The following is a 16,721-nucleotide window of genomic DNA, read 5'->3' on the forward strand; positions in this document are numbered from 1 at the left end:
TCACACTTGTTCACACAGAAAGCAAGTATGTTTATTTATCAGGGATTCAAATGATACCAGTAGAAATATTAGAAACAAAGAGTTACATATAAAATAAAATCATGACATCCATACTTGAGCCTAAACTTGATTAATAGGACATTGTCCTGTCATAAGAGCAAAAGCTTGCCCCAAATCCTTCCAGTCAAGTTTGGCTATGAGCTTTGGAAGAGGCGGGGCAGGGGTGGGGCCTCAGGGATGGGGTGGAGTGGGGGTGGGGTCGGAGGCAGAGTGGGGTTGAGCACCCACTGGGCAGAGGGGAAGTTGCTAAGATGTATAAACAAAGAAATGTCAAGGAGGATTAGGGAGATATTACTTCTGTATATGCCAATGGTGAGATCGTTACTGGGATATTGTGTCCAGTTCTGGTGTCCATAGTTTTAAAAAAGTGTGTTGAAAAATTGGAGAGGTTTCAGAGAAGATTTGCAAGAATGATTCAAGGTTTGAAAAAACCTGCTTTATACTGAGAGACTTAGAGCTCAATGCATTTACTTAACAAAGAGAAGGTTGATCATGGTCTATAACTATTAAGGAAGAAAAAAACAGATAGGAGAGGCCTCTTGAGTCTAGCAAACAAATGTAGAACAAGATCCAATGTCTGGAAATTTAAATTACATTTATTTTTAACTGAAAATAAAATCCAGCTTTTACAATCAGGGTAACTGACTGGAACAGCTTCCGAACTGAATTGGTAAATTCATCATTACTTGGGGTTTTAAATTGCAATTGGATTTCCTTCTAAAATATCTGCTCTTCTTAGTTCAACCACAAATTACTTGGTTTAATAATGAGCTGCTTCTTACCAACTATGGATGAATAATTTCCCCCGCAGCAGGAATTATTGGATGGAATTTTCTGGCCAGGTGTTATGCTGAAAGCCAGACTAGTAGATGATTATTGTGGTTGCTGCTGGCCTTAAAATCTAATAATTTGTTAGGAAGAAACTTCTGTTGTTCCACAATTGTCCATTTGGGGTTCCTGGAACCTTCTTATGGAGTATCTGGTATTGGCCACTCTCGGAGACAGGATAGTAGACTAAATGGTTCTCTCTGCTCTGGTCAAGTGTGACAGTTCTTATGTTCCTAGCAGTAATTGTACAGCAGACATTCTGTAATTGTATCATAAGTTGTCATGTGACATGAAAAGTCAGAAACCTGTCAGTTCCACTTAGAAGTTGTGAAGTGAACATGAGGTTCTGAGACTTAAAAAAATACAATACAGAATATTTTTAACATGCCATTTTTTAAAATTAAGGAAAGTTTCAAATATTTAAACATATTTACATTCCATTTCAGCAGGCTCTCACCATGTTTTTATTTCATGTTAAAGGCTTCCTTTAGGCCCTCCAGTGCCCGTGTTTCAGTTATTTTTCCCCAGTCTCTTGGGAGATCTGCTGGCTTAGCATTATAACTTTTAGCGAACTGGTGATTGAACTTCTGAAAAACAAACTTCCAGTAATCAGAAGCCTCAATGCTGGGATCTGACTGAATGCGCCAGTCTGGGTAATAGACGCGATAATCTTTGTAGGGATGAAATTTCCCTTTTGTGTCTGATTTTCGGAATGAGTTCTCAGAAACCACTTCAGATGAGCATATATCATAGACAAGTTTTTGTGTATCAAGATCCCTGAAATTGCATAATCCTTGTGGCCGATGCACAGATGCAAAATGCTCTTTGTGGTCACTGCCTCCTGCTTCACAGGGGACTTTACAAAATGGACACTGCTTCCCACAGCCAAACACTCGCTTAAAGATTACATCCTGGGGTTTTAATGACAGATTGGAGAGTTTGGTGTGAATATCCAAACCACCAAATTGGGATAAGATTTCTTGTTCCAGACCTAGAAGAAAGGTTTGAATATTAGCACAAAACTGGCCTGTTTTTGCTGTGTTTTTAAACTGTATCCCAACTAAGTTATCCTTGGAAATGACTAGGTCCTGCTGCAGCGCTTCACAAAAGTTGTTTAAAAATGCTAAGGCTGTGGTATTTTTTTCATTTTTGGAGCTTTCCAAAACTTCCCTCACTTTCTTTACTATCGTAGATAGAATCTTTTTCTCCAACTCTCCCAAACTCTTAGTCTCCCTGTAATGATCCATAATACGTCTCCGAATCCAGGTTTTGACAAATTCTTTATAGTATTTAATATATTTCACATAGTTATCTAAGTCCATCTCCTCCAGAAGCTTTTTCTGTACAGTGAACTGGAAAAAGGTCCGGCTGCCATATTCAATGGACTCTGCCTTGTTGAGAATGTCATCTACTATCTCTGTTCCTAGTCTTTTGTTGATATAATCCACCAAGGTGGGTTTGAGACATTGATCACAGAAATCCCTGGCCCTTGTTTGGTTCTCATCTTTTTCCAAATACAGGTCAGTAAATGTGGAGAAATACAGAGGTTTCAGCTTCTCTAGACGACACTGAGGATCATTTTGTTTGATAAAATCTTCATGCATCTTCTGAAATCTCCAAGCTGCCTCCCCCAGAATATGAATTTTCAGGTCAACTTCAAAGCAAGCAGTAGTGCCAAGTTTTTTAACATCCTCCTGTTGGAGCCTTTTGTTGATTATGTTCAACAATTCTGTGCAATAGATTTCATCATAGTCCACTTTGGAATTTACCTTTTCTTCAGTGTATCTTTTACCCTCATCTATTAAGGATTGAGCAAGTTCTTCTGTGTGAACAGCTGTTTCACATTCCCCTGTGAACAACAGTTTTTTCATAGTTTTGATCCATGCTGAATCTAGATACTCCTTTTTCAGTTTGAAATTGTCAATTCCATAATACAACAAACTACCTGATTCCTGTAGCTTCTGCCTGACGGCACTCCCTCGATTTGCCAGGTCCTTTCTCAACTGGGACTCCATCTCTCGATAAATTTCACGTTTCTGTAAACTGCTGAACTCCAACTCTGACAGTGTTTCTCTCCACATGTTTTCAAATTCTAATTTCAGTTCTTCATTCTCTAGTTTATGTTTTTTGTTCCTACATTCATCCAAGACCCTGTCAACTTTCCCTTCAATTATCTGCATGTATGAGGTCTGGATATTTTCTGTCTTGATCTGGCCTTTTCGAATTCGAATTGCTTCCTCGCACTTGTTCTCAGAGTAGCTCTCAAGTTCATTTTTGAGGCAGTTTGCACTCCTGATAAAATCTTCTCTGTACTTTTCTATCAGGTGCAGATTCGAAACTCCACTTTCAAAATAATCTTGTAAATTATCCAAAACTTTTTGTTTCTCGTGCTGCAGTTTTTCCTGTGCCTCATTTTTCAAGATGGATAAGGCACCAGCCTGTAGTTTCTCTAATGTCTGATTCTGAATGACAGTTTCCTTTTCAGATACCCAGAGATGTATCTCTTTGCGGAAATGCCAGTCCCACTCGGAATACTTCATAGACAGCTGATTATAGGCTTCAGCTACAAGGCTGTTTCTGAAACTGAAGATGAAGTTCTCGTGTTTTACAGCATTCCACAGGCTCTCCACCCATTTGACAAACTGGGGAATGTCCTTGGGGGCTCTATTATGTGACCGTTGCTTTATCAAATCAAACAGGTATTTCTTTAGCTCACACACACTCTCACTGTATCCCATGTTCACTGGAGCCATGGGAGGGACTCCGTGCCACAGCCCAGGGATGTACCAATTGTGTTTCTCTGCATCATAGTCCATAATACATGAAAAATTCACTTTTTTACATTGCTTTTCCATCCTAGCTGCAGCTATGGTCATTTCATTCAGCTGCTCTAGGAGGTGATTCCTGTCCCTCATGTTTTGGTCATGCGCAGACACATCACTGACATTCTAATGCACAAATTGGCAGTTGGGCTTTTGCCCTATTTCCTCCATTCTGAGAAAGGCATGGACCACAATTTGCAGAACATCCTTCATTTCTGTGGCGTTCTCCATGGCCAGGTTAACGATAGTTATGTCACTCAGTCCAATTACCAGGGTGGCCAGCTCATTGTCATGTTGATAACTGTCCTCCAGCCTGGCCAGTTCTGGGGCTTTCAAGCCTTCTGTGTCTATCACCAGGATGAAATCACAGCCCAGCTCCTGCTGAAAGTTCTCTGCCACTTTAATGAGCATCATGAAGGCTCCTCGCGTACATCGGCCACTGCTCACTGCAAACTGCAGGCCAAACATGGTGTTGAGGAGGGTGGATTTCCCAGTGCTCTGCACTCCCAGCACCGTTAGAACCAGCATTCTGGACCTTCCCCCCAGCTTGACATGGAGCTCAGTCAAAACTTCTGTCACCCACTGCAGTGGGATGTTGGATGAATCTCCATCTAGCAGTTCCATAGGAAACCCTTCCAGCATCAGGTCAGCTGCTATGCCTGGGAGATGGATGAATTGTCTTTGGCTTTCTGCCTTGTCTCCTTCTTTAACCATTGAGTATTCAGCTTCATAAAACTGCCCCAACTCACGCATGAAATGCTCAACCCCTAAGGAAGTGGTAGATATTAATTTATCCATCATGGCTAGCGCTTGTGGGTCATCTGCCATTTTACTTTTCCCTTTATATTGATCCCGTAGTTTAAAAAGATTATCTCGAGCAATGTGATCCAGGCTAAACTTCATCCATTTCAGAAAGTAATGTTTCTCCATTGAAGGCAATTGTCCTATTCCATTAATAAATTTAATCAATCCATCAGTAAGGTCACATTGATCCTGCTGTCTACGTAATTCCAACCGTTCCTCTCTCAGTTGACATCTATAGTCTTCAGTGGCAGTCTCCCCTTGCCTTCTCATTCTGCACAGTTCTTTTTCCACTTTAGCCAATTCTTCCCAGAGATCCCCCTGCAGTCTCAGCATTTCCCTCTTGTACTTTGCCACATCTTTTATTTCCACAGTGATTTCTCTAGCCCACTTCCTTGCAATCTGACATTCCTTTCGGTCCTCATCTACCTGGATTCCTAGTTCACGTGCGGTCACAGCCATGGCTTCCAAATTCATTCTCTTGGGATGTGAACTCGTTATGCTTTTTATGGCAGATTTCAGTTTTTGCACAAATCCTGCATTATTTGTGGTGCTGTCTTTCTTCAGTAGTTGTGATTTGCTCAGATTCAGCACTGGAGCCAACTTATTAAGGAATCCCAATGTTTCCATGGGATTTCCATTCTTGCAATTGAGGATGAAGTAGTATTTAGTGGCTGATCCCTGCAGAGATGATAACAGTGTGTATTGTCTCTCACTGATGCTCTCAGTAACTATGAACACTGCTGAGGAGACCACTGTTAAAAAGGTAAATTGTAGCCAGTGGGACTCAATGTTTCCACGCAGATTTGTAACTGCAATGGGTTCTGGGAAAAGATCCAAATTCTCCCTCCCTCCAGGGAAATACCAGGAAATCTCGACCAGCCCATCTGTGATTTCCCGAGGGACGTTCCCAGACTCCATGTCCCGGTGGATGAAGAAATCGTGGTACTGCTGAGAGGGGCTGAGAACCTCATTTAGGAGTCTGGACTTGGAGAAGCTGCAGCTCCCCATCCGCACAAAGGAAATGGTTGGCATTGCTGTGAGCACCAGGCTCTCCTCTCTGAACCCTCTGCTCTCTGCCAGGGAGTGCGGCCTCCACTTCCTCACAATGTCCCTCATGGCCCACAGCATTAGGGTGCACCTGGGGGTGTCGAGGGCAGGGAGCAGCAGAGGGAGGGCAAACTGGCACATGGACATTTTGGATAGGATCTCCTGCTGCAGGAAACTGTCTGAGCAAAGCAGAACGGCACAGAGAACATCAAGGGGATGTAGAGAAACTCTGTTGTCAGTGTCATTAAAACTAAAAACATCTCCACATGCAATCTGTGCCTCCTCACTGCCTCCTTCATCATCATATGCCCTATGCACAAGACTTGTATTTCTGGCTGTCCCATTCAGAGTCATTAGTTTCCTCAGGAAATGCCAAGGTAAATCCCCTAACATCTGAGGAGTCCAGTTTTCTATATTTTCTGAGCCAATTTCCAGGACATCCCGCAGCCTGAGTTTTGTGCTTTGGTATTTCTGCAGGTTTAGCTTAGAAAGGAGTCCTTGCAAAGCTTTATTTTTCTCTGTAAAACAAAATGAAAATAGGATTCTCATGACTTTCAGAAGTTAGATATTCCCAGACAGAACATTTTTAGAGATGGAGTTAATGATGTAAAATCTTCATAATTTAAAATAAAAATTCCATTGATGGCTAGTAATTAGGGGTTACATAAGAACATAAGAATGACCGTACTGGGTCAGACCAAAGGTCCCTCTAGCCCAATATCATGTCTACCGACAGTGGCCAATGCCAAGTGCCCCAGAGGGAGTGAACCTAACAGGTAATGATCAAGTGATCTCTCTCCTGCCATCCATCTCCACCCTCTGACAAACAGAGGCTAGGGACACCATTCCTTACCCATCCTGGCTAATAGCCATTAATGGACTTAACCTCCATGAATTTATCCAGTTCTCTTTTAAACGCTGTTATAGTCCCAGACTTCACAACCTCCTCAGGCAAGAAGTTCCACAAATTGACTGTGCGCTGTGTGAAGAAGAACTTCCTTTTATTTGTTTTAAACCTGTGGCCCATTAATTTCATTTGGTGGCCCCTAGTTCTTGTATTATTGGAATAAGTAAATAACTTTTCCTTATCCACTTTCTCCACATCACTCATGATTTTATATACTTCTATCATATCCCCCCTTAGTCTCCTCTTTTCTAGGCTGAAAAGTCCTGGCCTCTTTAATCTTTCCTCATATGGGACCCATTCCAAACCCCTAATCATTTTAGTTGCCCTTCTCTGAACCTTTTCTAGGGCCAGTATATCTTTTTTGAGATGAGGAAACCACATCTGTACACAGTATTCAAGATGTGTGCGTACCATTGATTTATATAGGGGCAATAATATATTCTCCGTCTTATTCTCTATCCCCTTTTTAATGATTACGAACATCCTGTTTGCTTTTTCGACCACCTCTGCACACTGCATGGACGTCTTCAGAGAACTATCCACGATGACTCCAAGTTCTTTTTCCTAATTCGTTGTAGCTAAATTAGCCCCCATCATATTGTATGTATAGTTGGGGTTATTTTTTCCAATGTGCATTATTTTACATTTATCCACATTACATTTCATTTGCCATTTTGTTGCCCAATCACTTAGTTTTGTGAGATCTTTTTGAAGTTCTTCACAGTCTGCTTTAGTCTTAACTATCTTGAGCAGTTTAGTATCATTTGCAAACTTTGCCACCTCACTGTTTACCCCTTTCTCCAGATCATTTATGAATAAGTTGAATAGGATTGGTCCTAGGACTGACCCTTGGGGAACACCACTAGTTACTCCTCTCCATTCTGAGAATTTACCATTAATTCCTACCCTTTGTTCCCTGTCTTTTAACCAGTTCTCAATCCATGAAAGGACCTTCCCTTTTATCCCATGGCAGCTTAATTTACATAAGAGCCTTTGGTGAGGGACCTTGTCAAAGGCTTTCTGGAAATCTAAGTATACTGTGTCCACTGGATCCCCCTTGTCCACATGTTTGTTGACCCCTTCAAAGAACTCTAATAGATCAGTAAGACACAATTTCCCTTTACAGAAACCATGTTGACTTTTGCCCAATAATTTATGTTCTTCTATGTACCTGACAATTTTATTCTTTACTATTGTTTCAACTAATTTGCCCGGTACTGATGTTAGACTTACCGGTCTGTAATTGCCAGGATCACCTCTAGAGACCTTTTTAAATATTGGCGTTACATTAGCTATCTTCCAGTCATTGGGTACAGAAGCCGATTTAAAGGACAGGTTACAAACCATAGTTAACAGTTCCGCAACTTCATATTTGAGTTCTTTCAGAATTCTTGGGTGAATGCCATCTGGTCCTGGTGACTTGTTAATGTTTAGTTTATCAATTAATTCCAAAACCTCCTCTCGTGACACTTCAGTCTGTGACAGTTCCTCAGATTTGTCACCTACAAAAGCCGACACAGGTTTGGGAATCTCCCTAACATCCTCAGCCATGAAGACTGAAGCAAAAAATCCATTTAGTTTCTCCACAATGACTTTATCGTCTTTAAGTGCTCCTTTTGTACCTCGATTATCCAGGGGCCCCACTGGTTGTTTAGCAGGCTTTCTGCTTCTGAGGTACTTAAGAAAAGCCAAAGAGGAGTTGGAAGAACAGCTAGCCAAAAACTCAAAAGGTAATAACAAAATGTTTTTTATTACATTTTTACACTTAATTTGGCAGGGTTTATGCTCCTTTCTATTTACCTCACTAGGATTTGACTTCCACTTTTTAAAAGATGCCTTTTTATCTCCCACTGCTTCTTTTACATGGTTGTTGTGCCACGATGGCTCTTTTTTAGTTCTTTTACTGTGTTTCTTAATTTGGGGTATACATTGAAGTTGGGCCTCTATTATGGTGTCTTTAAAAAGCGCCCATGCAGCTAGCAGGGATTTCACTTTAGTCACTGTACCTTTTAACTTCTGTTTAACTAACCTCTTCATTTTGGCATAGTTCCCCCTTTTGAAATTAAATGCCATAGTGTTGGGCTGTTGAGGAGTTCTTCCTACCACAGGAATGTTAAATGTTATTATATTATGATCACTGTTTCCAAGCGGTCCTATTATAGTTACCTCTTGGACCAGCTCCTGCACTCCACTCAGGACTAAATCGAGAGTTGCCTTTAATGAAGTTAAAGCTAATAAACTAATCTCCGTCTTCTATTACTTTAACTAACCGCAGGGGTTCTCAACCTTTTTCTTTATGAGGCCCCACTCAACATGCTATTAAAACACCATGGCCCACCTGTCCCACATTAACTGGTTTTCTGCATATAAAAGCCAGGGGCAGCATTAGGGGGTAGCAAGCAGGGCAGTTGCCTGGGGCCCCACATCACGGGGACCCCCACAAAGTTACATTGCTCAGGCTCCAGCTTCAGCCCTGGGTGGCCGGGCTCAGGGCTCCGGGCTTCAGCCACATGCAGTGGGGCTTCAACTTTCTGCCCTGGACCCCAGCGAGTCTAGTGCTGGCCCTGCTGGGAGGCCCCCCCTGAAACCTGCTCAAGGCCCCCTAGGGGGCCCCAGACTCCTGGTTAGAACCACTGCTTTACAGCATATACTTTTCTTTACCCCCTTCTCTCCAGCAGCCATATGAGGGAATGGGGTGGGGTGGAGAAGGAGAGGAAGGAGAGTCTGGCAGTGCTCCCACCTTCTTTATAGCAGTACCTTAGAGCGCAGTCTCTGGAGGGAGGTGCTGGTGGGGCTAGTTGCCCTCAGCCCTTACGGGTACATGTAGACTGGAGCTCAAGGTGTAATTTCAAGCTTGAGTAGACATAGGCACGCTAGCTTTGTTCAATCCAGTGTGATAAAAATACAAGTGTAGCCACAGTGGCAGGGGTCGTGGGATGCCTGAGTACAATCCCATCTGAGATCCTAGGTAGGTACTCAGGCAGCTAGCCCACACCACTGCAGCTAGCGTCTACCTTTAGTGTGCTCGCTTGATCAAAGCTAACGTGGGTATATCTACCCAAGCTGGACATTACACTTTGAGCTCCAGTGTAGTCAGGCCCTAAAAGAGCTCCTCTCTCCATTGAAAGTATAGAGTGGTGCTGAGGTCAGAACATGCATACGGGATGCCTTTTCAATCCTCTTGGCACAGAATCAGAGTAATCCTAGAATGGGAGTTGCAAAGCTCCATCCCCACCTCAGGAGCAGCATGAGTGGCCCAAATTGGAGGAAGACAAGGTAGAGTGAATGAGGAATTGTCTAAGGTGTCACTCTCCTGGTAGGGACCTGTGACCAGGAAGCAGTAGGCCCATGACAGTGAAGTGAGTGAGCAGTGAAAAGAGAGGCCGGGAGGCCTGTGACAGGGAGGTGGGGAGCAGGGCACCGGGATTTCTCAGCTCTTTATTTTTCCCAGGTGGGAGTAGGGTGTGAGAAAGCAGAGTGGTGACTGTCTGCTCATTGTCACTAGGAGCAGAGGAACAATGATAGGAGTTGCAGCATTAGGAGCTACTCAGAGGAGAGGAATGTATTTATTGAAGGAGAGGGAAAGCCCAAAATTGATTAGTTGGTTAGTTGATTTTATTGGGACATCAATCCAATCAGGAAGTGAATGTGGGAACAGGGGTGCAAGGAGAAGGGGTAAAATTGTAGAGAGGTTCTCACATTGTTAACTGGGTTTTCTCTCAAGGCAGATGGGTGACCTGAGAGGCCAGAAATTAACTTGATTTTTGTCTCTTTTTTTTAGCGAAGGTGTCACATGGCATATTTTATTGTTGGATTCTGTTTTTTAGTTTGCTGGTCTTTGCACTCACTGTTACTCCTTGGTAGGTCTGAAACTTCAGAGTCAGGTTAAGACACAATTAGTCAGAGGAGTGTCAGTGGGGAGCCTCAGATCTGTAAATATGCAGGAGATTTGTGGTCTGCCATGGCAGAGAGTCCTTAACTGTATGGAGTTGGAATGGCCACCAGAGATAGACAGTGGGGGGCTAAGTCATAGAATCACAGAAGATATGGGTAGGAGGAGACCTCAGGAGGTCATCTAGTCCAACCTCCTGCTCAAAGCAGGACCAACCCCAATAGATATATATATGTGTGTGGTATGGTAATTCACTGTTTAAGGCCTGTCATCCACAAAGGGACCTAGGCGTTGCAACACTCAGCATTGCAATACATAATTTTAGGTGCCCTGCTGCCCACTGGACTCCTCAGCCCCGAGCTAGGATCCCAGGCTCCCTTTATAATGCATGGGGAGAGTAGACACCTAGAAACGGGATTCACAGAAGCCAGCATGCTGAGCAGGGAGCCAAAATGAAATGCTGTTGAAAAGGGTGGGGCCTAAACCCTGCCCCTCAAAGGTAATTAGACACTTAACTCTGGGCCAGAGAGAGACGCCTGTATCTGCTCAGGCGTCTCAGCTGTAAACCCCTGGGCTCAGGCAGCCCAAAGCCAGGGACCGTCAGCCTGCCGCCCGGAGTGGAGTGGAGGGACAGAGTCCCTGCTTGTCGCTCAGCTCCTCTGCAGCAGAGGAAGGGTGGGGGGCTAGGACCAGGGAGAAGGTAGCTACTCGCTCTATGTGGGTAGCGGTGTGGGGGGGATCCTGTTTACCCCCTCCCCGGCTCTGCTGTGCTCACAATTTATCCCTGGCCCTCCCTTGCTCCAGGGACCAACCCTAACTCCCACCCCCTCTGCTTTTGCCCCCGGCCCCTGCCTTGCTCCAGCTGGGGACTAATCCTCTCCCCCATGCCCTGCTGTGCCCTTGCCCCTCGCCCAGGTGGATTTACCATAAAACATAGGGTGCCCTGGGACGGGACCCCTCAATGACAGGGGGCCCCAGGGCTGGGCAGCTGCAGGTGCAGAAGCTTGGTCCTGCCGGCTCCTGGGACTCCTGCTGCAGGCTCCGCCCACCCCCACTGGCAGCTGAGCTCCCCCCTCCCAGAGCGCGCCATGTCCCCGCTCCTCCCCCACCCTCCCAGCACTTTTCCCGCCGCCAAACAGCTGTTTGCTGGCACTCAGGATGCTCCAAGAGGGAGGGGGAGGAGCGGGGCTGCAGCACACTCGGGAGGTGGGGACTTGGGGAAGGGGTGGGATGGGGTCAGGGCAGAGGTGGAGCAGGGGTGGGGAAGGGCCCTTGGGAAAGGGGTGGAAAGGGGCCCCCGCGCTCCTCCTACATATACCCCCCAGCCCCACAATGCAAGCCCCGACTTATGCACCCCCTTCACACACACACAGCCCCCTGCCCTCCCTGACACTTGCACCCGCTCACACACACCCAGCCCTGATTCCTGCTCCCCTTGATACAGCCCCTGTCCTCCCTGACTCCTGCACCTCAGCCCCCTGCCCTCCCTGACTCCTGCACCCCCCCACATTCCCACTCCCACCCTGAGCACCAAACAGGAGCTGCCCCACGTAAGCTCTCCACACCCCAAACCCCTGCTCCAGCTCTGAGCCCCCTCCCACATCCTAACTCCTGGCCAGACCCTGCACTCCAACCCCCAGCCTGCTCCTGCACCCTAACTCCCTTCCAGACCCTGCACCCTCAGCCCTGAGCCCCCTCGCACATCCTAACTCCTGGCCAGACCCCGCACCCCAACGTTTTTTTACATTTTTTTTTAATAAGCGCTCTTATCCAAAGCACTTTACAATAGTTACCTAACTTTACAAAGAGTATCTGGAAAGATCATTAAGTGATCTGCTGAAACCCTCTGCAATTTTCAAGTGGTCTGTGGAAAAATAAGTTAGACTACATAACCAATCAAGGTACCTCACTTTATTTTCATTTTCTTCCTATTTCTTATAGGAGGACAATGAAGAACAAAAGAATGAACAACGGGGGCGGGGGGAGATAAGCGAGAATGTTCTTTTTCTTGGCTGGGTCCCAAGGGGGGCTGAGCACAGGGCCCCACTAACTCTAAATCCACCACTGTCCTGCCATATGAAAAAGCTATATAAGATGGGGAGTGACATCATAAGGGTTCTTCACGCCTCACCCAAAAAGAGTCCTGGAAACACCCAAGGAACAAAGACTGACCTGGGGGAAGTGCAGGACCCAGGCTAAAGGGTTTTCTAGCCTGTGAAGGAAAAACCTGAGGGTTCCAAGATATAACGCAAGTGCAGCTTGCCCCTTAAGAATCTGCGGCCTGCTTATATCATTTAGTTTGTGTTTTTAGTTTATTTGCTAGGTAATATGCTTTGAACTGTTTGCTATCCCTTATAGTCACTTAAAATCTATCTTTTGTGGTTAATAAACTTGTTTTTGCTTTATCTAAACTAGTGAGTTGGAGTGAAGTGTATGGAAATCTTAGCTCATCAGGGGCAAAAGGCTTTTGCGTATTCCTCTCCAAATTGAGGGAAGGGGTGAATTTTATGAGCTTACGCTGTACAGTTCCCTGTGCAGCGCAAGACAGTAAAATTTTGGGTATATACTCCAGAGGGGGTGCATGCCTGAGGAGTTGGGAGTTGCCCTAACTGTAGCTTTCCTATACAAGGGCTGGTCAGAGAGCCTGAATGTGTCCCTACCTGTATGTATGCTGGGGAAAGTGCAGGCTGGAGGGCTTTGCAGTTGGTCCCAGGAATATAGTGTGAGAGGAAGCCCAGTGTGGTGGGTCAGGGGGGCTCAGTGGTACCCCAGTTCCAGGTGGCACCCTGGGAGGGGGAAGCTGTCACAATGGGTTGGGCCTGCCCTCAAAGGGACAGCATTATCTGGTACACAATTGTAGTAACATATTAAGGAGGAAATAGTACCTTCAGCATTTTCTTCTTCTGAGAACATAGTGCCTCCTAAATTCTCAGGTTCATTCTCCATACTTGAAGATCCTAGAAAGGAAACCACATTTAAAACCTTCTCAGATCCTTAAAGACTTTTTTGATGTTCCTGTATTCTTAATAGTTATATACTCTCCTCTCAAAATGATGAAGATGCCCCAAGAAGCTTTTTCTACAGTAAAAATAAAGCCAATGAAAATTCAAACACTGTGCAGGAAATGCTAACCACGGGGAACAGGAAGTCAAAATGTGGTTTGTTGTTATGTATTGTAGATTGAACGTTCTAATTCTGTAGAGAGGTTCCCGAATTATTCATTGGGTTTTCTTTCAAGAAAGATAGGTGACCTGCGAGGCCAGAAATTAACTTGATTTCTACCTTTTTCTTTTGTGAAGGTGTCACAAGGTATTACATTTTAATTGTGGATTTTGATTTTTTTAATTTTGGTCTTTGCACTTGTAGTTACTCTTTATTAGGCCTGGTAAGTTAAATTAACTGCAGTTCAAAGAAAGTCTCAGATCTGTAACCATGCAAGGGACTTACATTCAAGGCCAATTCAGACATAGAGTCCTTAATTGGATCTCTCTGAAGGCTGTTCCAACCATGAGCCGACTATATAAGGAGGGAGTGACTAGAGACCTGAGCACTGTGCAGCAGATATTACAGTTCTGTGTAATATCCCAGGTGAGTCTTACTCACTCCACTCTGCACTCCCTGAGCCAGTCTCACTAATCAGAGGTGGAGAGCTCCAGTCAAATGAGTCTGTAGATGGCCCAGGAAGTGCTTGTACCTGCCCTGAGAATAGCCATATGGAAAGCTCTACCAAGGGACAGACTATGGGGGAAAACAAGCTACTCATGACTTATTTCCACAGCCCATCCTCTCATCCTGCCCCTTTTCCCCATCCACTGGTGAGTGCTGCTGCTCCCTTCTCCCTCCACCATTCCCCTGGTGGCTCACCTTCTGTCCCCTCTTCCAGTTCTTCTCTGGTGTCTCCCTTAGAGTCCTGAGAAATAACTAGGAGAAACAAGATTACATTTAAGGAAAGAAAAGATTAGGCTCAATATCCAGAAAAACTTCCTGACAGTGAGACCTATGAGGCCGTGGAATCATCTTCCTAGGAGGAAGGTTGGGAGCCCCATCACCTGGGCCATAGAAAATTAGGACTGGATAAACACTTGGCGGATAGACAGTATGCAAAACTCCTAGGCTTTTGCAAGTCTCCCTGCCAGAAAAATCCCCACCTGTTCCTGGATGTTTTGGGGCTTAGTGATGCTTTCATTTTGTTTCTCTGTTTGAAATGTTGCTAGATGCTAACCTCATCTTTGTAACAAATGAATTGGCTGCTGGTTAAATCTTCCCTTGGGCCTTGTCTCTACTCGGAAAATTAAAAACATAGATCAGCACCAATACAGGGCAACTGGTTTTAACAACAGCGAGGGATGTTTTTTCAGTTCGCAGTCTGGTAGCGGGCAGTGTGTTGTGAGAGAAGTAGAGCCTTTGATGAAAGCTGAGCCCTGATTAGGGGGTGAGGCATCCCTGATTAGGGAGCCTAGCAATGCAGCCATGCAACCAGCCAGTGGCACACGAGCAGCAACACAGAAGCCAGAAAACAGAGCTGACAACAGGGAAGTTTGAATGGTAGTTTGCGGGAAGGTGTGTGTGGCTCTTTGTGGGTGGTGTTGTTGTTTTGACAGGTGCTTACAGAAGCAGCCATGGTAGTGACCCAAGGAATGGAAGAGACAATGAAGAGGAGGGATGTGGAAGCTGCGGGATGTATATCATTCTGAAGAGGGTACCTGAAAGCTGCTTCTTTTTTATGCCTGCTAGATTTGATGGCAGAGCTGATCCGAGGTTTGGAGATGCTGTTAGAAGCTGTGGTTGAGTTTCAAAGAGGATTTGAGCAGATGATGGAAAGAAGGCGAGAGGAAACTGAAGAGAAAACTCAAGACTTGATGCAAGCTAAACTGAAGAACTGTGAGGGTAGGCTGCGGAGAGTGGCCAGTGGAAGCATGTGACTATGAAAACAAGGCAGAGGAAAAGACCGACTAGTGAACAAGAAATAGAGCTGAGGAACAGGTTTGCTGAGCTGGATATAGGAGAGAGTCAGCCAGTAACAGAAGATAGTTGGGTAAGGAGAAAGAGAAGAGTAGCTAGTCACCCACAAGAAGAGGAGAAGACAATGGAGGTAGCCAGAGTTCAGAGAACCAGGAGGAAAGAGGATGACTTGCCAAAGATTGCAAGTGAGAACAGAAGGCAGGGAGACTTGCAGCCAGAGGGAACACAAGGGGGAAGGCTGGAGAATTGAACCAACACCCAGGAAGAGGCAGGTCTATATGACTGGGAACTTCCTACTAAGAAGAATAGACAGGCCTGTCACCGGAGTTGATCCAGAGAACAGAAGGCTGTGGTGTCTGACAGGAGCTAAGATATGGGATGTGGATCCTAATCGGAACAGGAAAGAATCCATAACAACATAAGAACATAAGAACGGCCATACTGGGTCAGACCAAAGGTCCATCTAGCCCAGTGCCCTGTCTTCTGACAGTGGCCAATGCCAGATGCCCCAGAGGGAATGAACAGAACAGGTCATCATCAAGTGATCCATCCCCTGTCGCCCATTGCCAGCTTCTGGCAAACAGACGCTAGGGACACCATCCCTGCCCATCCTGGCTAATAGCCATTGATGGACCTATCCTCCATGAATTTGTCTAGTTCTTTTTTTAACCCTGTTATGGTCTTGGCCTTCACAACATCCTCTGGAAAGCAGTTCCACAGGTTGATTGTGCATTGTGTGAAGAAATACTTCCTTTTGTTTGTTTTAAACCTACTGCCTATTAATTTCATTTGGTGACCCCTAGTTCTTGTGTTATGAGAAGTAGTAAACAACACTTCCTTGTCTACTTTCTCTACACCAGTCATGATTTTATAGCCCTCAATCATATCTCCCCTTAGCCATCTCTTTTCCAAGCTGAAAAGTCCCAGTTTTATTAATCTCTCCTCATAAAGATTATGGCTATTACCTCTTTTTTGTTGTTGCTGTTGTTGTTTAAAAATAAAACAGAAAGAGATTTGACTTACCATGACCAGAAGGTTGTAAATCCTGATTGGTGTCAGGAAAGAGGATTTCTAAACACTCCAGAAATTGCTGGCAGGTTGACTCCCCTTTTTTCTGTATGTGAATTAACAACTTCCTGATTTTGATCACTATGTCCTCTTTTTGATAGAAGCTGTTGTACTCCTCCTCTGTGATGATGGACTGGGCAAGTAACTCATCCAAGATGTTATCAGGGTCTCTTTGAATAATTTGTATCAGCTCTTTGCGTTTGGTGCATAGAATCCTGTATTTGTCCCCAGTGGCCATTATCACTGAATCGCAGGATCCGCAGTGATTTGCTTTTAAAAGACAGAAGACACGGGATTCGTGAAGCTGCTAGAGGCAGCTTCAGTTTAGCCA

General features: G+C 44.9%; 1 pseudogene; it reads right to left on the reverse strand.

Moving 5' to 3' along the window:
- Nucleotides 1–312: 312 nt before the first annotated feature.
- LOC128835643 (up-regulator of cell proliferation-like) lies at nucleotides 313–16,371 on the reverse strand (annotated as a pseudogene).
- Between the last annotated feature and the right edge of the window lie 350 nt (nucleotides 16,372–16,721).

This window comes from Malaclemys terrapin, chromosome 4 (genome assembly GCF_027887155.1).
Source record: "Malaclemys terrapin pileata isolate rMalTer1 chromosome 4, rMalTer1.hap1, whole genome shotgun sequence".
NCBI classification, from domain to species: Eukaryota; Metazoa; Chordata; order Testudines; family Emydidae; genus Malaclemys; species Malaclemys terrapin.